The sequence below is a fragment of the Microtus pennsylvanicus genome, chromosome 7 (genome assembly GCF_037038515.1).
Source record: "Microtus pennsylvanicus isolate mMicPen1 chromosome 7, mMicPen1.hap1, whole genome shotgun sequence".
Classification (NCBI taxonomy): domain Eukaryota; kingdom Metazoa; phylum Chordata; class Mammalia; order Rodentia; family Cricetidae; genus Microtus; species Microtus pennsylvanicus.
Genome location: NC_134585.1, coordinates 59,086,780 through 59,109,722, shown reverse-complemented (window position 1 = coordinate 59,109,722; position 22,943 = coordinate 59,086,780). Strand labels below are relative to the sequence as shown.

At 38.2% G+C, this 22,943-nt stretch overlaps 1 protein-coding gene across 5 annotated transcripts in view; it reads left to right on the top strand.

Moving 5' to 3' along the window:
* Positions 1–22,943, top strand: part of Tbc1d5 (TBC1 domain family member 5) — a 436,877-nt gene that overhangs the window by 53,568 nt on the left and 360,366 nt on the right. Inside the window, exon 1 of one of the 5 annotated variants that reach the window (XM_075980965.1) lies at positions 12,693–12,703. The exons of the other annotated variants lie outside the window; for them this stretch is intronic. The gene's annotated coding sequence lies outside the window, so the exon portion shown is untranslated. Of the gene's footprint in view, positions 1–12,692; positions 12,704–22,943 lie in introns of those variants that run through there. 5 annotated transcript variants of the gene reach the window in all.

Below are 22,943 nucleotides of genomic sequence, written 5' to 3'. Positions count from 1 at the left end.
TGAAGAGGATACTGGAGACATTGAATGGTTCTTTGAAATTTTGATTGGTCTGTGTCAGTGGTAAAAATTTCACATAACTTCAAGGGAATGTCTTTAGTGCTATTGTGTAGTTGGTTGCCTATTTCATATAACCTTTTAATAAAGAAAATAAGTATATTTAGGTAATTAACTATTAGAAGTATACAGTCATAAGGATTGTTAAAGTTTGCATTCTACTTTTTAAATTTCTTGACTACTTTATAAAAGTGAATGTTTTAATTAATTTTTTCTGCACAGACACACTCACACATACGCAGTGTAGGAGAGAGAGAAATATATGAATATTGAACATAGAACTGAAATACTGAATAGTTAATTAAGTACTAAAATTGATATGCCAGATTACATGCGCATCTATAAGTTAACATGATGGACCGGTTAGTAGCAGAATTAAATCTAGAGATCTTTCTCCATTGCCTTTCTTAGAGGAGTTTATTCTTTTCTTGACTGTCTGTATGTTGGTTCCTTTGCAACTATGGGAACCTCATTGTAGCTGTTTTTGTTGACAATTGCAGTGGAACTGCATGGATGTTGGAAATGCCTTCACTACCTCCTGCGGGGGCCTGCTGCTCCTGGCTGTTTTGTAATGTGCATAGAAATGAGGTCTGTGACTGCTGCCTACTCTGAAAACCACTAGTAGATTCTGGAGCTTGTTTCATTTTCCTTTTCAAAAATTCTTTTTGAGTCATTTCTGCAGTTTAGAGGCTGGAGATGGCTTACTTTGATGGTGAGAGTATCCTATACCTGTTTCTGCCTATTTCGTTCATGTCCTTCTTTGATTATTCTTTTTATTTGATTTCTTGTTTAAAAGTGATAAAATGTTTTTTTAAAAAAAGTGGTTTGTGAGTTTATTCTAAAAACATTACACTATTTACCAGTAAAGAGGGATTAACTCTCATAAAATATTAATCCATATGAAAATGGAACATTAACATATTTATGTTGTTCATTTCATATCACGTTATGGGCAGGAAATGAAAATCAATACATAGCATTTTGTTATAAATAGAGGTTTGTCTGGACAGTTTTTGTTGGTTACTATTTTAGTTATAGAATTTTTCACTAGCCAAGAAGTGGCGCCACTCACCTTTAATCTTAGCACTCAGGAGTCAGAGGCAGGAGGATCTCTTGAGTTTGAGGGTAGTTTGGTCTACAGAGCGAGTTCTAGGACAGCCAAGGTTACATAGAGAAACTATGTCTCAAAAAACCAATGTCTCTCTCTCTCTCTCTCTCTCTCTCTCTCTCTCTCTCTCTTTCTGTATTACATATATATATATATATAACATATATACAATTTAAATTTATATAAAATTTAAATATACATGCTTACATTTTTTTGTTTTGTTTTTCATTTGTTTGAGGCAGGGTCTCACTATATAACTGAGGCTGGCTTTAACTTATTATGTATACCAATTTGGCCTCAAATTCACTGAGATCTGTCTACCTCTACCTTCTGAGTGTTGGGATTAAAGGTATGTACTAGCAATACCAGTATAAAATGCTTTTAATAATTCGTATATATTTATTTTCATGGGTACGTTTTAGAAATATAATTACTATATGAAAGGGCAATTATAAGTCTTTTGAAAGTTTCTGCCAAAGTTTAGAAGTTGCGTTCCCAGCCTCCAGTTACAAGATAGCTCTTTAAAGTTTGTTTTGTAATGCTGTTATCTCTGTGTATTTTATCATTTATCTCTTAATAGCTGCCTCAGGTATTTTTTCATGTTTATTCAAACACTAACATATATTAAGAAAATCAACTTTTTGTCTCTTGACATGCTATCAATATTTTTTCTTTATTTTTATGGTGACTTTTTTTAATTAATGAATTGAGGGATATTGTTTTGTCTTGTTTTTTTTTGAGGGGGAGTTATTGCCACTTTTAATAATTTACTCAAATATGTATTCTATGTAAAATTTACGTCTTTCGTGTTTGAGTATCTTAAAAAACACATTGAAAATAAAATAATTGAAGACTTAAAATATTAGTTTTGATACATATTCAATTTTTTCTGTGTATTTGATTTTTAGAGTTTAATGTACACCAAATTACAATTCCAGGTACATAAGGAGGAACTTGGAAACTGTTTTTAGTGTACAGTGACTTTTAGTCTTAGGCTCTCTGGTTGTAAAATGGCCTAATATGAATCTTTTCACTCATAACATTCATGATCCCTAGCCAGATTTAAGATGTCAGGGCCTGTGAGATGGTCAGTTGGTGAAATTGACCATACTTCTTAAGCTGAGGTCACTCCCCAGGACCCACAGTTTGTAGGAAAGAACTGATTCTTGTAAGTTGTCTTCTGACCTTTGCTCATGTGCATACAAAACCATAAAATGAAGATATTCTTTTAGAAAAAGAAAATTTAAATCTCAATTTAGTACACACATACTCATATCCATATGTCTTAGTTAGGGTTTACTATTGCTGTGAGGAGACACCATGACCACAGCAGCTCTTATGAAGACATTTAATTGTAGTTGCTTGCTTGCAGTTTTAGAGGTTCTGTCCATCGTGGCAGTGGACATGGTAGCATGCAGGTACATGGTGCTTGTTGCCTACATCTTACAGGCAACAGGAAGTCGACTTACTGTCATACAAAGTAAAGCTTGAATAAAATACCCCAAAGCCCACCCCCACAGTGATATACTTCCAACAGAAAATGTGGCCCAGATTAAAGGTGTGCCATCCAGCCTCCTCCAACAAGACCACACTTCTAATAGTGTGCCACTTCCTGTGAGCTTATTGGACCAGATAAAGATGCCATATAAAGATGTAAAGTCTTTTTTCTCTTGGGACCAGAAGTATGTTTATATTTCAGATTTTTGTCGTCCCTGGAAAAATTAATACATACCATATATTTTAGTGGTGGGAATCAAGTTTAAACATGAAATTTATTAATGTTCGATGTACACTGTTGAAGGAGACTGCTTGTTGGTTCCTGGCTGCTCAGCCCAGAAATAATCACACAGAAACAATATTATTTAAATAACTGCTTGGCCCATGAGCTCTAACTTCTTTTTTTTTTTTTTTATTGAGAAAAGGAAAAAAAGTTTCCCCCTCCTCGCATTCCCCTCCCCCTCCTCCCACCCTTCTCACCCTCCCCCACTCCTCTCCCCCTCCCTCTCCAGTCCAAAGAGCAGTCAGGGTTCCCTGCCCTGTGGAAAGTCCAAGGTCCTCCCCCCTCCATCCATGTCTAGGAAGGTGAACAAAGCCAGAACATGAAGTAGGATCAAAACCCCGTGCCATTGTCCTTGACTTCTCATCAGCCCTCATTGTTCGCCATGTTCAGAGAGTCCGCTTTTATCCCGTGCTTTTTCAGTCATAGTCCAGCTGGCCTTGGTGAGCTCCCAATAGATCAGCACCACTGTCTCAGTGGGTGGGTGCACCCCTCGTGGTCCTGACTTCCTTGCTCATCTTCTCCCTCCTTCCGCTCCTCATTGGGACCTTGGGAGCTCAGTCCAGTGCTCCAGTGTGGGTCTCTGTCTCTATCTCCATCCATCATCAGATGAAGGTTCTATGGTGATATGCAAGATATTCGTCAGTATTGCTATAGGATAGGGTCGTTTCAGGTTCCCTATCCTCATCTGCCCAAGGGGACATCGCCTTGCGCTCCTGGGAGCACTCTAGGTTCAAGTCTCTTGCCAGCCCTAAGGTGGCTCTCTTAACTAAGAATTGTGCTTCCGTGCTCCCCTATCCAGCCTTCCTTTATCCCAATCATCTTGTTTTCCCAAGTTCCCCCCATCCTCCCCTTCTCACTTTTCTCTCCGCATCTCCTCTTACCCCCACCCCACCCCACCCCGAGATCCCAATTTTCTTCCCGGCAATTTTGTCTACTTCCCATAGGCAAGAGGATAACTATATGTTTTTCCTTGGGTTCACCTTCTTATTTAGCTTCTTTAGGTTCACCAATTGTAGACTCCGTTGATGTGGGAGTGTCATATATCAATCTGTTGATTTCATTGGTTAAGCAATAAAGAAACTGATAGGCCCATATGATAGGCCCACCCTTAGGTGGGTGGAGTAAACAGAACAGAAGGCTGGGAGAAAGAAGCTGAGTCAGTGAGTCGCCATGATTCTTACACTCCAGACAGACGCAGGTTAAGATCATTCCTGGCAAGCCAGCTGGTGGACTACAGCAGATTATTAGAAATGGGCTAGCCAGGTGCGAGAGCTAGCCTAGAAGAGGCTAGATATAATGGGCCAAGCGGTGTTTAAAAGAATACAGTTTGTGTGTAATTATTTCGGTGCATAAGCTAGCCGAGCAGGCGGCTGGGGTGTTGGGGACGCAGCCCCGCCGCTCTTATTACTACACTCCGTGACCCTTATTTATGGCTAGAAACTAATTATGAGTGAGTACATCCCGTGTTCATCTTTTTGGGTCTGGGTTACCTCACTCAGGATAGTGTTTTCTATTTCCATCCATTTGCATGCAAAATTCAAGAAGTCATTGTTTTTTACCGCAGCGTAGTACTCTACTGTGTATATATTCCACACTTTCTTCATCCATTCTTCCATTGAAGGACATCTAGGTTGTTTCCAGGATCATAAATAAACTGAAAGAAAAAACCATATGATCATTTCATTAGATGCTGAAAAAGCATTTGACAAAATTCAACATCCCTTTATGATAAAAGTATTGGAGAGATTAGGGATACAAGGGTCATACCTAAATATAATAAAAGCAATATACAGCAAGCCGACAGTTAACATCAAAATAAACGGAGAGAAACTCAAAGCCATCCCACTAAACTCAGGAACACGACAAGGCTGTCCACTCTCGCCATACCTCTTCAATATAGTGCTTGAAGTTCTAGCAGTAGCAATAAGACAACATAAGGGGATCAAGGGGATTCGAATTGGAAAGGAAGAAGTTAAACTTTCGTTATTTGCAGATGATATGATAGTCTACATAAGCGACCCCCAAAACTCCACCAAAGAACTTTTACAGCTGATAAACAGCTTTAGTAATGTGGCAGGATACAAGATCAACTCCAAAAATTCAGTCTCCCTCTTAAACACAAAGGATATGGAAGCAGAGAGGGAAATCAGAGAAGCTTCACCTTTCACGATAGCCACAAACAGCATAAAATATCTTGGGGTAACTCTAACCAAGGAAGTAAAAGATCTATTTGACAAGAACTTTAAGGCATTGAAGAAAGAAATTGAAGATGGGGTTACTGTTAATAGAACCACAGAGCCTTTGGTTCCAGATGAAACTTTAATCTGGCTTCTGATTGAATGGATGTCTTTGCAGAGTTTCTAAGCATCTGTTTTGGAAACATATCTGACATTATTCAAGATTTGTACGAATTAACTTACTCTTGGGTTACAGTTCAATTTCTGTTTATTTAGAATTGTAAGTAGTTTTATATAATCAAGTAAAACTAGCCCAAATTCATTATTTATCTATTAAATGACTACTTATATTTTTGTAGTTTAACTCATAGTAGATTTAAGAAAGCTAACATTAGACTTCTAGAGGTTATAATTTGTTTATAAAATATGAAGAGTCATTTCCTACTTTCAAATAGCTTTTTCAGAAGTACTTCCTAGACTGTCAAGAGAGCTCAGGAATAAATGCACTTAGATGAATCAGTTCTCTCTCTACCAAATGCGTTCTGGAGACCCAACTCAGACCATGTAAGTCGTCTTTTGATCACCACATTTGCATGAACACAGATGCTCATAATAAATAATTGTAATAAAACTTATAGAGAGTGTTTACTTTTATATTATTTTAAATTAAATTATGGCTTCATATTTATGTAAAGTAACTCTTTGAATAATCTGACTTATTTCAGAGTTAAGCTTATTTCTCTCCTATTGTAAATTCCCCCGTAGGGGAGCCTTTAGGACTTGGTCTTTAAACACTTTGTAGGTTAATCTGTACAAATCAGAAGTAGTGTCACATTTATTTCCAGAACAGATGTAGTAAGGTGCTGGCTTGACTCCTCTCTCTTTCTCTTTTTAGGGTAGTTTTTTTTCTTATTTATAGTATGGCTACATCAGCAGCTTCAGCAACAAACATTTTTAGTTCCAACAGAGAAATACAAATTCTTCTCTCACTGCAGATGACAATCATTTGACAGTCATTAGTTAAATCTAAGTTTATGACCCTGTTATTGGCAGGAATGATAATATTCTAGCATGTAATGGCTCAGAGCCAGTCCTGGAGTCTGGGTTGTTTGGAGGGGTTCAGGTTCTGTGTGATGGAAAAATGGGTGTTGAAATAGGTGATAGTTTGAACTGTGCTTTCTTTTTTGAATGAGTACGTTTATTAAGAATGTATCAAGGCGATGTCCCCAGTTAGGTCCTTGGGCAGATGAGGATAGGGAACCTGAAACGACCCTATCCTATAGCAATACTGACGAATATCTTGCATATCACCATAGAACCTTCATCTGGTGATGGATGGAGATAGAGACAGAGACCCACACTGGAGCACTGGACTGAGCTCCCAAGGTCCCAATGAGGAGCGGAAGGAGGGAGAAGATGAGCAAGGAAGTCAGGACCACGAGGGGTGCACCCACCCACTGAGACAGTGGTGCTGATCTATTGGGAGCTCACCAAGGCCAGCTGGACTATGACTGAAAAAACACGGGATAAAACCGGACTCTCTGAACATGGCGAACAATGAGGGCTGATGAGAAGTCAAGGACAATGGCACGGGGTTTTGATCCTACTTCATGTTCTGGCTTTGTGGGAGGCTAGCCAGTTTGGATGTTCACCTTCCTAGATATGGACGGAGGGGGAGGACTTTCCACAGGGCAGGGAACCCTGACTGCTCTTTGGACTGGAGAGGGAGGGGGAGGGAAATGGGAGGCTGGGAGGAGGGGGAATCTTTTTTTTTTCCTTTTCTCAATAAAAAATAAATAAAATTAAAAAGAAAGAAAAAGAAGAAAAAAAAGAATATTTCAAGCAAGAGTAAAAGAACAAATTACAAGTAGTAGATAGCAAAAATCATCAAATTGATAACTTGCCACACTGAGCAGAAACAACTGGGGATGCCCCTGGAGGCAGCCAGCCTGAGTTCCCAGTTGGTAGTCCCAGGCAACACAAAACATGCCCTGAGAGAGGCTTCTAAGCAAAAGAACAAATGGTAGCAAGGCATCTTCAAATCAGAAACTTTACAACAGCTAGCAGAAATTGCTAAAACAGTTCAACTGGAGTTCTCAGGTCAGAGTTCTTGGAGAAAGATTTCTCTGCATGAATGAGCTTCTCACTTCTCAGAATTCCTACCACAGGGACTCAACTTTCCATCTGTGATTTCATAGTTTTGAAGAGCTGCCTTATTCTTGACTGGGAATCTTTTCTCTCTTACTTGATGGGCAAATACTTTTATTTTTGTTTTTGCTGTACTTTTAATTTTCTTCTATGATTGTTTTGTTAAGCTTGCTTTCCCCATTTCAGTATTAAAGCTGAATTGTTCAAGCTACCTATAGGAATTGTACCAGCATTTCCTTTTAACCTTTTCTTTGACTTTGGTTATTTTAAATTGAGAGGTTTTGTTGAAAGTGTCCATATGAGTTTGTTTTACTCAGCCTGAATAAATCAATTATCCAGACCTAACCAAGAAAACTATGCCTGTAGTTTACAAATGAATGCATGTTATTTAGTTGGAAACTTTGTGAATTAATTCCTACCATTAGAATAGCCTTCTCTTAATTTTGTTTCAGCATTTTCCTAATGTGTGTTTTGGAAAGTAACAAAAATGGGGTTCTAGGCATTATTTATTCCTTGTTCATATCTCCTTTACTTTATCCCTGTTATTTTTTAACAACTTCAGAGTTGCTGAAATAATGCCTTTTATTCTATTTCCTCTGTGTTTAATATAGCTTTATATGGCTAAGAGATTAATATACTATAATTGTTTTGAATTACAGATATCATTTCTGCTTCACGAGGGTCTTCTGGTAGTTCTGTTGTCTGTTTTAAGAGCCAATGGAGTGCTTTAGAAACTTTTGAAAAATATTATTTGGTTATTTTGCAAATATATTTTTGTTTGGATTGTCTCTTTTTTTTTCATGATCAGATTGAAGTTAGATAAATTAGAGAAACTACAGAGTTTATCTTTGTGTGCACAGAACATCTGTCCACAGATTCATAATGCTTATAACTGAAAATAGCTTTGTTTTTATTTACTAATTGTTGTTCATTCAGGTAATATGCACATAAGATAAACTTAGGAGTTCAGTGGTATTTTTAGTGTTGTGCACTTATCAAATTTGTTTAGTTCCAACACATTTTGAATACCCCCAAAGAAGACCCCTACTACTAGTTACTTGATAGCCTTCCCCTGATCTGTGTTCTACATATATTCATTTACATACTCTGAACATTTCAAGTAAGAGTAATTGCATAGTAAATGACTGTGCTGACTAGTTTTAGATCAACTTGACATAAGCTAGAGTCATTTGTGAAAAGGAAACCTCATTTGAGAAAATACGTTCACTAGATTTGTCTGTGGGCAAATCTTGATATGGGAGAGCCCAGCTCATTGCAGTATTGCTATCTTGAGTTTGCGGTCCTGGTTGGTATACAAGCACAGGCGAAGTCAGTTGTGAAGAGTAAGCCAGTAAGCAACCATCTTCTTTGGCCCCTGATTCAGTTTCTGCCTCCAGGTTTCTGCAGTGGGAGTCCCTGCTCCTACTTTCCTCTGCAGTGGATTTTTAATTGGAAGTGTAAGCTGAAGTAAACACAAGTTGCTTTTAGTCAATGGTGTATTTTCCACAATAGAAACCCTACTTAAGACCCTTGTGTGTGATAATTTTAATAAATACTTTTGTTAGGGTACTCTAATTCTTGGGCTTTTATTTGAATGAAAAAGGATAATTTTCTTAAGAAAATTACCTTTAAAGGGTAATCAGAGTACCACAAAAATCAGGGTAAAAATGTCCCTTCTACATTTTAAATGTCACCATATTTAAAATCTTTAAATCACCATATGTTTTAAATCTTGAAATATTTGTCTTTTTGATTAGCCTATTTATTTTTTCTGGTCTTGACTATTGAAAGGGTATACTTATTTTTTTTTTTCATTTCGAATTATAACAGGATAGAGTACTACAGACCACCAATTTGTTGTGAGGTTGTGTGTGTGTGTATGTGTTATCACTTGATGGTATACTGATTTGTTCTTAATTTTCTGAATACAACAACTTGACTAGTTTTAAGAAATATCTTTAATAAATACTGAAGAGAACTCAAAGAAAACTTTGCATATTTGGAAGTTTTTGTTGATTACATACTTGAGATTCTTGACAAAAGTTTTGAAACTCATATAATCATGATGATTCTAAAGAATGATTTATACTTTTCCCTCTGTTAGAGAAAGAAAGAAATTTTTTCTATAAACATGTAATAAGATGGCAAATGAGAATAGGAAGTCCTTTGTGTAAGAATAAGACAGATTTTTAAAAAGGTGTTTTTAAAATAGAATTCCTTAATTTTGAGAGAATAGAAAATTTGTTTGTTAGTCTTGAATATGATTTTACCAAAGAGTAGTTCTTGATTGGTTTGAAATCACATCTTTTTGGGTGTGGTGGTTTACGCCTTTAATCCCAGTACTTGGAGGCAGAGGTAGGGGAATCTCTGTGAGTTTGAGGCCAGTCTGGTCTACAAAGTAAGTTCAAGGACAGCCAAGGTGGTTGCATAGAAACCCTGTCTTAGAAAAAAGCAAAAACCAAATAAAATCACATCTTTGTTCTTGCTCATGTTATTTCTAACAGACACTTCATAAAAGAGTGAACCCTATGGATCTAGGAAATCCCTCTTTCCCCAAGTGATGAGAACTTCTCAAAGATCTGGTAACTTTCCTTGATTTATTTTCTTTTGAGACTTTCACATGGTCTTGACCTCTGGTGTTGGTCAGAGTTTCCATTCTTGGTTTCCCATGCTTAGGCTTATTTTTTTAAAAGGCCTGAAGCTGCTATTCCTTTTCTGACTTTAATATTAGGAACCTGATAACGACCCAGGTGCTCTTGTACCTAATGGTCTTTACAGGAATGGAAGAAAGTTTGGAAATTTTATAGACAAGGAACAAATTAGTGTACAGTACTAGACATCAATTTGTTTATGTTAGTAATTCTGAAAAACTAAACATTACCTAGACTGATGGTCAGTGTGTTTGTACACATACATATGTAGAGGCCAGTAGCTGATGTCAGGCATCTTCCTCATTGCTCTATACCTTACTTTTGGAGACAGGTTTAATCTCTCACTAAACCTGGAGCTCATCAGTTGTCTAGACTTACTGGCCAGAAAGTCCCTGAGATTCTCCTGCCTCTTTCTCCCCAGCGCTGGACTGTAGACCTTTTATGTGGGTAATGGGGACATGAACTCCGATCTAAATACTGCAAGTTCAAAATACTACCTGAATGCTGATTTGTGGCAAAATCTTTGCTTGCCTTTTTCTAGCTTTTCTTGTTTGTGGGTAATTCTTTTTTTTAAAAAAAATATTTATTGATTGATTGATTGATTGATTATGTATACAATATTCTGTCTGTGTGTATGCCTGTAGGCCAAAAGAGGGCACCAGACCCATTACAGATGCTTGTGAGCCACCATGTGGTTGCTGGGAATTGAACTCAGGACCTTCGGAAGAGCAGGCAGTGCTATTAACCTCTGAGCCATCTCTCCAGCCCTGGGGAATTCTTGATATTCTTGATTTGTGGATGATATTTTACATTGTATGGCCATTTTTTTGTTTCTCTGCCTACAATTTTCCTTGGTATATGAGTCTACACTTCTTCCTTTTATAAGGCATCATTCATGGACTAGGACCCACCCTAATGTCCTCATTGTCACTTGCAAACTGCTGTGCAACTGGTTTCTAAATAAGAACACTCAACGAGATGGGGTTAGTTTTTTGTCCCATTAGCTGGATAAGAGTAGAGTAGGATTGGGGAAAGCAAATTTGGAACTAATGACGATAAGTGGAATTTGTTATAAGCATGCTGAATTTGGAACTGTATTCAAATCTCAGAATTTAGGGGTGAGATCTGCCTATAGATAATAGTTTTGCTGTCATAATTTTTAGGTTTTGAAGGAGGGAAACCTAAAAAGACAGCTCAAGTGAGAAAGTTTGTTGGAATAGATGCTTCTATCCTATTTGAGAAAATAAGATCTTTTAGAAGATCTATCCCTTTACTCTGTCTCAGTTCTAGTAACACATCTAGATACTAGATTTAGTTGCTGAAGTGGTAGTTGCATGAACAGAAGTAAAGTTACCAGTCCCTGACAGCTGCGAGTCAGCCTCTGGGCATCTTGCTAAATTTTCGAATATAATTATACAGTAGACTTCCTTTAGCAAATTCTGTGTTCCCAGCTATAATTATAACGTCTTTTCTTGCTTGTAGCCTGTTCTTTGTCTTACTACTCTCCTTCCTATCTCCCCCTGCTGGTTAGAATTATTCTCCGGTCATTGGGATCTGAGAAATTAGGGAGCTGTTCACTGTGATTTTCTTTCTTAAACAGAAAGCCACCTTTGAATATCATTTTCTTCTTTCCATTCTACAGTGCATTCCCCCAATATAAAGCAATGTGTTAAAGCAGAGACTAAGCAATGTTATATCATAAAGTTTTATTTTAAAGAATATACAAATACCAATTAGTCATTTATAAACTTGATATACAGATGTCAGAAAATAATCACTTCAACTTAACTGTTAATAGTAGCTGTGGTACTAGCTACTATTGCTCAAGACTCTTTATTTTGAAAACCTTAAATATGCATCATGATATATTACTCACAACACACTATTTGGCTAGTTATATATAAAATGAAACACTACAACTGCTGACAGATGTCATTAATGACTTGTAGATTCTTCAATAAGGAACTGATAGACTAGTGATTCAGGAAGCTAAGTCATTATAGCCAAAGATAACACACTTACAGTTTTAAGACTTTTCTTGGCCCTTGTTATTTTATACAGTTTTTTAAAACAATATTTTTCTCAATTATAATTGATCATTGTAAAGTAAATCAAGAAATAAAAGCACTATAAGGCAAATGCCACAGTTGCAATTATTTCAGGTACAATTATTCAGTTGATTCTGAAAAAAAGTTAGGGGGAGGCTTAAGTAGAAACAAAATATTTGCTTATTGTAAAATTATATTCCCCCCCAAGGTGCTCACAGTTTATAAAGGAAAAGCAGTAAGTTTATAAAGAAAAGCAGCAGACTTTCTGAACAGAACATGTGGTCAGGGTGATAATAAGGCCCATAATAAGACAATGATTTGATAAGCCGAAGAGAGAACGCAATCACTTTTGTGGATTTCTTCTGCAGAGACCTTTTCCATCTCAGAGCCCCATTTCTAGAATACAGTGGTCACCTTGAGGTTACTGACTTCTGGGTAAATGAGAAAACACTGAAATAGTATTGTGTGATCCTGAAGGTAGAGTTCAGTGGTAGTTCACTTAGGTAATATGTACAAATCCATGAAATCAGTCACCCCCACAAACCCCAGCATAGAAAGTGTTACTAATTTAGGTAATGGAAAAATAAAATATTCAAATATTAAAACATGATTAACCAAATTGATAGATTTTATAAGATCTTTATGTTATATCCCAAGATCTATATATACTAAGTTATCCTGGTCTTTCTCAATAATTTATAATACTTGATTTCAAACCAATTAAGAACTGTGATACTGTATAGTATTATTTGCAAGGAAAAGATTTTGGGCTATTTCAAATCATGTCTTTTTTGTGTAAAGGAAAAAGTCATTAGTCTGCATTTATAATCAGGACTGATTTCCTATAAAATAATTTATTTTAACTTTTTATTTATAGATTTTGAAATTTACAATTCTAAATACTGAAATAGTAAGTCATTGCATTTTTGCAGGAAGCAAAAAGCACAATAAACACAAAGTCAGAGCTACAAATAAAACATTGGAGCACACTGTGAAAGGGAAGATGTTCAGGAAGCTGATGCCAAGGATGTTACATAGCCGGCCTTACTACCCAGAGAGAAAGGTGAAGTCAGTGTGTAAGGAAGAGAAAGAGCAGGGTAATAGGTAGCAAGTACTAAGCAAGCATTTACTGTGTGGTAGGTAGGCACTGTTCTAAGCATTTTATGCACATGAGAGCATTTAGTTCTTCCAACTAACTAGTAAATTAGAAACTCATTTTTAGGTGAGGTAGCTGAGGTTCAGTGGACTTCTAAAGTTCATTTTCTTATCATTTGTCTTAGAGTTTCTGTGGCCGTGGAGAGAGACCATGACCATGGCAACTCTTACAGAAAGAAAACCTTTTAATTGTGATGGCTTATGTTTTCTGAGGTTTAGTCCGTTATGATCATTGTGCGACATGGTGGCATGCTGACAGACTGGAAAAGTAGCCAAGTGTCCTATATCTTATCTTGCAGGAAACAGAAAGTGATCTGAGAAACCGGTAGTATCTTGAGCTCTTGAGCATATATGAGACCTCAAAGCTGGCCTCCATAGTGATACACTTCCACTAGCAAGAAGAAACTTATTCCAACAAGGCCACACCTCCTAACAGTGCCACTCCCTCTGGGGGCCACTATTTTTTCAAACAACCACAACTGATTCCCACTGATTTCATGAAACTGATATGCTCCATCTGTTGCTGCAACAGATATGGTTTCTGTAGTTTTGTTTCATTTTTCTTGGGATTTTTAAGGCAGTGGAGTCCTGAAAAATTAATGAAGAAGCAGCTTAACAATACTTCAGCAGCAAGTGTCTTTGTAAAATACACGCAGCACAAAAGACATTAGTTACCTGAATAAAGGCTTTATTCCATATAGTAATTTCACTTCCATGCATTCTACTTTTCATAATTGTCAAGGAAAGTAAATAGATGAAAAGTAAATGTAAAGTATATGTGAAATTACATTTTAAATAATAATATGGCCGGGCGGTGGTGGCACACGCCTTTAATCCCAGCACTCGGGAGGCAGAGGCAGGCGGATCTCTGTGAGTTCGAGGCCAGCCTGCTCTACAAAAGCTAGTGCCAGGACAGGCTCCAAAGCTACAGAGAAACCCTGTCTCGAAAAACTAAAAAAAAAAAAGAATAATATGTGTGTGTGCATGTTTGTGTGTGTGTTCATGCATGTATTGTGCGTGTGCGTGTGTGTGTGTGTGTGAGTGGAAACCACTGGAGCTTAGCTTGCCATTTCTGCTAGACTGGCTGATCATCAAGCTCCAGGGTCTCCCTATGTTCTCTCCCTCTAGCACTGAGATTACAGATACGTAGTACATGCCGCACAGTCTGGCTTTTATGCGTATGCTACGAATACAAAATCAGGCTGTTATACTTGTACAATAAGCACATTGCCCAATGAACCATCTCTCCAACACTGATTCTTAAAGCAAAGATTGATTTTGAATTTTTGTAAATTTCTAGCTAATTGGAGCATTTGGTTTCTTTAACAGAGTTTTCTATGATAATCTAACTAAATTAACATTATGTTAGGTATAGAAATAATGCAGTTCCATAGTTTGGTCTTCTATAAAATATTTTATCTTAAAAGTGTTTCCTTTTTTTCTTGACAAATGGACATAACATTGTTGATTTAAGATAGACCTGTGAGCTGTTTTGTTTGTTTCTTTTTTCGCTTTTTCCTCCTTTTGACTGGCAGAATCAAATGAACAATAATCTTTGATAATAGCCTCTAGTGTTTTTTTCTATAGAAATAATAAAACCGGTATAATTTATTTTATTCTTAGATATTCTCTTTCCCCCTTTTCTTCTTTTAAAATTTTTCCATCATATTATTATTCTTTGAAGTCCTAAGACCTAATGTTTAAATTGTTATGGAGATCCACTTTTAAGAAAAAACTCATAATTTGTATGGGAGGTGTAGGCTTGATTTGACATTGCCTGTTGTAATTTAAAAATACACGTGTAGCATTTTTTTGGTGGTTTTTTTTTTTTTTTTGGTTACCTTAAAACCAATGTGGTCAGGAGATAACTGTTTGTGAATGATAGAGTTTGGTGTTTATTGTTATAGTAAGCCCAACTACCATAGCATGCTATTCTTCTCTACAACTACTCAATATTGTCTTGCTGCTGTTGATGAAATGGATCTTCTTCTAACTGCTTCCAGTAGGTATAGACTAGGTTAGAGGAGGTATGCTAAATACCAAGTGTAGCTTCAAGCCCCTGTTGTAGTAGGAGTGGCGGGGCTGCGTCCCCGGCACCCAGCCGCCCCCACGACTAGCTTTACTCGAAATAATTACACGGAAACTGTATTCTTTTAAACACCGCTTGGCCCATTTCTATCTAGCCTCTTCTAGGCTAGCTCTCGCACCTGGCTAGCCTATTTCTAATAATCTGCTGTAGCCCACGAGCTGGCTTACCAGGAATGATCTTAACCTGCATCTCCCTGGAGTGGGAGAACCATGGCGACTCTCTGACTCAGCTTCTTTCTCCCTGCCTTCCATTCTGTTTACTCCAACCCCCTGAGGGTGGGCCTATCAAATGGGCCTAGCAGTTTCTTTATTGCTTAACCAATGAAATCAACAGATTGATATATGACACTCCCACATCACTTCCCCTTTTTCTGTTTAAACAAAAAAAGGAAGGCTTTAACTTTAACATAGTAAAATTACATATAGCAAAAACAGTTATCAAGCAAGAATTACAGTTACAATATTTATATCTACTTTATCTTTTATCATAACAATGGAAAACTATAACTACCTATCCATTCTTCAACTCCATCAAAGACTCCAGAAGGATATAATATTACCTAAGTATACAAGAAATCCAAAGCTCTAGAAATGACAGAGACATCTCGCTGCCTGTACAGTCACCCAAAGTTCCTCTGTACTGTTGGGGCATCCATCTTCAGCCTTGAGGCCCATAGTATCCAGCAGACATTTTCATCAAGCAGGAAATTCCAAAGACAGTTCAGTCACTTTCTGCTGTGTCCTGCAGAATGTCTCGCAGACTCTTTCATGAGTCAGGAATCCCGAAAGACCATCTCACCTTTAGGCAAGTTCAGCAGTCCTCTCTCTGCGGGTTCTCTGTGTCCAGTTTATGCAATAGTCCAGGTAAGAGCAGTTTCTTGCCCAAATGGTTATCAAACTCCATAAGGATCCTCTTCAATGCCCATCTTCCTCTCGAAGTAGATTGGTGCCGCCAGAAGCAGAGTGCCTCATTGTCATGAAAAGTCCTAAGTTATTAAAACATTAAATGCCATATTCTGCAGCCTTTGAGAGATATGAAGAATGCCTATCTGAAATATATCTCTATATATCTAGAAAATCTAACTAACATGACTACAAGCTTTACTATTATCGATGATTATCCATTAACAACCTATATTTCTTAATTATACAGTACATTTTTAAATGAATTACACAATCACAATACCTTAATCAAGATCAAGAAATACATATAACAAAATTGACCGTAAAATCCATACCAATGCAAATTATTCATACCTATATCATTTTACCCTTTAAATGTAAAAGAACATTTATAAACAATATTTTGGGAACATGGGCGCAGTTTTTTCTCTCCAAACTGCTTCCTGCTGAATGGGGGCGCTGTTAATCAGATCATTTAGGGTGTAACCTGTGTGCCAGGTTTATCTCAGTTGGCAGTTGAGTGAAGTAATTTCTTGAGGGTGTTCACAAGCAACTTTTCGGGAGGTCGTGGTCTATTATACCATATCAGGATAGATGCAATCCACAGGGTCTGGTCCTCTGCGAAAACAAAAGAAGACCCTCTCCAAAGCATCATATCCTTAGACCCAAATTTTGAAATCATAATACCCTTATATCCAATCTGGTTTAGCTTGGCAGCCCATGTAATGAAATGTCTCTCTGTACTTAGCTCCTTTACAGTCAAAACTTTTAAAGAAAACACAATGTACATAATCCAGACTCTCTGTGAATTTTCCATTTTTACGTGGCTTATTTTTCTTTATTTCTTTTAATCTCTTAACTATCTGTACTCTGTCTCTTTAAAGACTTTACCTTTTTTTTTAAAACCATTAACTTTATCTCTATATTCTTTTTTTTTCTCTCTCAAGCCTACGTACATTCATCCAACAGTGTGACTCATTTAGTGGTCTGAATCTGTTCTATTGTGAATCTGCAATTTTTTACTATCCAGGAGCAGTTTTGATTTGAGTCTTTAAATCACTAGGCACTTAAGAATCTAAGCTGTGAAATTCCTACGTCAAAAACAGGTACTGCCTGCTGGCCCCGCCCAGTCCAACATGGCGGAGCCGCTCGTGCCTCTGATCCTTGCACATTACACCACTAGCATGGCAGAGCGGCTTGTGCCTCTGAGCTGCGGCACGCAAAGTCCCCCTTTTAGGCACACAGCAGTCTAGTTGCCATCAAACAAATCGTAGCACTTTACTCCAAATGCTACATTCAAAAGCTCTGTCTCCCGCAGGAGCCAGACAGAGATTGCAATGGTGGCACAGCCCAGAAAGCCAGCATTTTAAAACAGCCAGTTTTTTCCTGCTGCTGAGTCAGGAAAATTTCAGAATGGAGGACGTACCATTTTGTGCTAGCTCTGGGGCCGCCAGGTAGGAGTGGCACTCAGCACTTTAATTCTGAGACTGAGCGTGCAGCACAAAAATTCTTTTCATCCAAGTTACATCCAAATCTGACACGCAGAGCACTGCACAGTCTGAAAACACGTCTCTGTATGGTGGCAGGAATCCGCCATTCTCTTCTGCCTGCCTAAGCCTGATTCTGCCTTCTGCCCAGGAGCAGGTGGGGAGCTCTGAGTCATCATCACGGTCTCAGAGCACTCGCCTTCCGATCCCAAGAGGGAACATAAACATCCAGGCCCATAAAATCCATTGAAATGCTTTAAAGCCAGAGTTCACGCTGGCAGCACAGCCCCAAGAAGTTGAGCTTTAAATTGACACAGCATTTTTTTCTGCTGCTGTTGCCGAATCAGGAAATCTCTCTACAGCACGCCACCAACAAACAGCAAAAATCTGTGTTAAACTCTCTCTCCCTTATTTTTAAGCCTTCTCAGGTTTTTTAAGTGGGTTTAGTCCATCACGTCGGGCGCCATTTTGTAGTAATAAGAGTGGTGGGGCTGCGTCCCCAACACCCCAGCTGCCTGCCCGGCTAGCTTATGCCCCGAAATAATTACACGGAAACTGTATTCTTTTAAACACCGCTTGGCCCATTTCTATCTAGCCTATTCTAGGCTAGCTCTCGCACCTGGCTAGCCTATTTCTAATAATCTGCTATAGCCCACGAGCTGGCTTACCAGGAATGATCTTAACCTGCATCTCCCTGGAGTGGGAGAACCATGGCGATTCTCTGACTCAGCTTCTTTCTCCCAGCCTTCTGTTCTGTTTACTCCACCCACCTAAGGGTGGGCCTATCAAATGGGCCTAGCAGTTTCTTTATTGCTTAACCAATGAAATCAACAGATTGATATATGACACTCCCACATCAAGCCCCCTTTGGAAACTATAGTAAATAATATCATGCAGAACAGTGTTTCAAATTTTAAAATCAACCATGGAGGTTTGGTATTACCTTTGTAGTCTGAAATAAAAATTCATTAGCCCTATTATTTTGTAGGGCTGAGTTGAGTTCCATGTTGAGTCCTCTCTGGCTTTTGTAATTCTGTGATCCAGTAGTCATCTGGGAAGTTGAAAACCAAAAATGAAAGAGTTGGGAGAGGGAACTGGGATATATGACTAAAGACTTGTGGTGTAGGAACTTGTAGGGGTTTTGTGACCCTTCCCATCCCCATCCCCTGTCCCTCAGGGCTCAGAGGAACTGGGAAGTAGTATGTGTACCACCATGTATGCCTTGTGGTGGTATTAACTAAGATGATGAAGATACATGGTTCTCTCCATCTTGATGTTACCAACCAAGGTAGAAGTCAAGTTGATTGGTTGCTGCTTTCTTAATGACATCATTGTCCAAGTTGCATGTCTGTTTCCCTCTTGATGAGATCATTAGCCAAGATGGCAATAAAGCAACATGATTACTTCCTGCTTGTGCTGAGCTTAGCTCTGATTAAATGAGTTTATTCTGTCTCAGGGTACAAATCCCTGTGGGATCCATACACCTTACAGTTAACCGTGGACAGTCACCCCTTTTTCTTCAAAAACAAACACCTGCACCCAATGCCCATAGGCGTCTCTTGTTTGGGGAGCTCATGGAGAAACTTGGAAGGAAAAAGTGACCACTATGAGCATAAAAGCCTAGCTTGGCTCAGACCAAACAAGATAGATGTGGCTATTTTGGTAGTTCGAATGTAACTGGTCATCATAAACTCATAGAGAATGGCACTGTTAGGAAGTGTGACTTTGTTCCAGTAGGTAGTATCTTCCTGGAGGAAGTATCACTATGGAGGTGGGCTTTGAGGTCTCATATACTCAGTCTACTTCCTGTTGCCTGCATATCAAGACGTAGACAACACCCATGTCTGACCGCATGCTGCCATTTTTAATAACTTTGTTGAGATTCATTGAAAATACAACATTTACAGTTAAAGTGCATGATTCAAAGGTTTATATTTAATACTGAATGGTAGTACACAGCCACAATTATTCTAACGCTTATAAATATGCCACAAATTACCTCATACTTACTGCCCATTCCTTATCTTTCTGAATATAAATAAGTTATTAAAAATGGAGTACTATTTTTGTAAAAGGTCTTAGTAGTATAAGAAGAAAGACTACCTCATGACTGAGATGCTTCTGTGTTAGTTTTTGATGAAATAGGTTTGTTTTCAGACGGTTTAGTTAGTATCATTGAGTAACTCTGTGCAAAATGTACAGTGAGGCTAACAAGATGATTGGGCACAGACCTTTCTTTAGTTTTTCTTTTTTGAATAAATTCTAGAAGTAAAATAGTTGATTTAAGATTTAATGAACTTAAAATTTTTAATAATCTTAATTATTCTGAAATATGATAGTTTGGTTTGTCCATTCTCAGAAGTCTATGAAATGTCCAATTCATCCTACTTAGTTGGCTGCAGCATATATTCTTTTTGTTACATGTCTTTTTAATTTTTTTTATTTTTAAAACAATCTTATTTTCATACTAATCCCAGTTCCCTCTCCTTCTTGTCCTCTCACTCCTCCCACCTCTCCCCACCACATCCTTATCCATTCCTCAGAGGGTGAGGCCTCCCATGGGGAGTCAACAAGGTCTGTCACATCGCTTGAGGTAGGACCAAGGCCCTCCCCTCTGTATCTAGGCTGAGCAAGATACCCCTTCATAGGGAATTGGCTTTAGAGAGCCAATTCATGCACTGATAGTGGCCCTACCAATTGCCCATGCCACACAACTGTCTCCCTCACAGGACCTACTTTGGTCTTTTGCTGGTTCCTCAGAAGTCAGTCTGGAGTCAGTGAACTCACACTAGCTTAAGTCAGCATTTTTGTGGCTCTTACCATCATGGTCTTGACTCCTTTCCTTATAATGTCCTTCCTCTCTCTCCATGACTAGAATCCAGGAGTTTGGCCCAGTGATTAGCTGTGGATCTTTTCATCTGCTACCGTCAGTTACTGGAGGAAGGTTCTATGATGATAGTTAAGGTAGTCATGAATCTGATTTCAGGGGAAGGTAGTTTAGGTACCCTCTCCACTATTGCTTACATTCTTAGCTGGGGTCATCCTTGTGGTTTCCTGGGAGTTTTCCTTGTACCTAGTTTCTCAATAATCCCACAGTGGCTCTCTCTTTCAAGGTGTCTCTTCCCTTGCTCTCCCTCTTTGTCCTTTACCCATCTGATCTTCTCGATCTCTCATATTCTCCTCCCTGTTCCCCTTCTCCCCTCCCTACTCCCCTACCACTCTTCCTCCTTCTCCATACTACCAATTTACTAAGATCTTGTCTTCCCCTTCCTGGGAAGTAGGGGGAGGAGATCCATGTATGTCTCTTGAAGGGTTCTCCTTGTTTCCTGACTTCTCTAGGGATGTGGACTGTAGGCGGTTGTTCTTTGCTTAATGTCTAATATCTACTTCTGAGTAAGTACATACTGGGTTTGTCTTTCTGTGTCTGTGTTACCTCACTCAGAATGTTTTTTTCTAATTCCATTCATTTGCCTAGAAATTTCAAGATGTTGTTTTTCACCTCTGAGTAGTACTCTATTATGTAAACATACCACATTTGCTTTATCTATTTGGTTGAGGGGTATCTAGATTGTTTCCAGGTTCTGGCTATTAAGAATAATAATGCTATTAACATAATTGAGCAAATGTCCTTTTAGTATGATTGAGCATCCTTTGGGTACATGCTCAAGGGTGGTATTGCTGGGTCTTGGGGTAGATTGATTCCATTTTTTTGAGAAACCGCCATATTGATTTCCAAAGTGGCTGTACAAGTTTGCAATCCTACAGACAATGGAGGAGTGTCTTCCTTACTCGGCATCCTCTCCAGCACAAGCTGTCATTAGTGTTTTTGGTCTTAGCCATCCTGACTTGTGTAAGGTGGTATCTCAGAATCATTTTGATTTGCATTTCTCTGATGGCTAAGGTTGTTGAGCAGTTTCTAAAGTGCCTTGCCATCCATTAGAGATTCCTTTGTTGAGAATTCTCTGTTTAGATCTGTACCCCACTTTTAATTGGATTATTTGGTATTATGATATCTAGGTTCTTGAGTTCTTTGTATATTTTGGAGATCAGCCATCTGTCTTAAGTGGGGTTGGTGAAGATTGTTTCCCATTCTGTGGGTTGCTGTTTTGTCTTTTTCACTATGTCCTTTGCCTTACAGAAACTTCTCAGTTTCAGGAGGTCCCATTTATTAATTGTTGATCTCAGTGTCTCTGCTACTGGTGTTATATTTAGGAAGTGGTCTCCTTCAGTGCGATCAAGGTTACTTCTCTTCTGTGAGGTTCAGTGTAGCTGGATTTATGTTGATCCATTTGGACTTGAGTTTTGTACATGGTTATAGATATGGATCTGTTTACATTTTTCTACGGTTGATGTGGGAAGGTCATTTGTCAATCTGTTGTTTCATTGGTTAATCAATAAAGAAAACTGCTTGGTCTGATAGGTCAGAAAATTAGGTAGGTGGAGTAGACAGAACAGAATGCTGGGAAGAAGGGAAGTGAGCCAGATGCCATTCCTCTCCTCTCTGGTCAGATGTGATGGAGCAAGCCGCCAGGTCAGACATGTTGAATCTTTCCCGGTAAGACACGACCTCTTGGTGCTACACAGATTACTAAATATGGGTTAAGCAAGATATGAGAGTTAGCCAAGAAGAGGCTAGATATAATGGGCCAGGCAGTGTTTAAAGAATACAGTTTGTGTGTTGTTGTTTCTGGCCCTAAGCTAGCCAGGCAGCCTTTAGCCAGGTGGCAGGAACTTAGTCCACCGCTCCTTCTACATATGTTGACCATTTGTTGATATTTACATTTTCCTATGTTGCCAACACCATTTGTTGAAGATGCTTCCTTTTTTTGATTGTATAATTTTAGCCTCTGTTGGACATCAGGTGTTCATAGGTGTGTGGATTAATATCTGGGTCTTTGGTTCAATTCCATTGATCCATCTGTCTGTTTTTGTGCCAATACAATGCTCTTTTCATTACTATAGCTCTATAGTAGAGCTTGAAGTCAGGGATGGTGATGCCTCCAGAAGTACTTTTTTTTGTACAGGATTGTTTTGGCTATCCTGGGCTTTTTGTTTTTCCATATGAAGTTGAGTATTGGTCTTTCAAGGTCTATGAAGAATTTTGTTGGGATTTTGATGGGGATTGCATTGAATCTGTAGACTGCTTTTGATAAGATTGCCATTTTTACTATGTTGATTCCGCCTATCCAAGAGCATGTGAGATCTTTCCATTTTCTGATATTTTCAATTTCTTTCTTAAAGTTCTTGTCATAAATGTTTTTCATTATTTGTTTAGACTCACCCCAAGATATTTTATGTTGTTTGTGGCTATTATGAAAAAAGTGTGATGATTCTTTTATTTCTT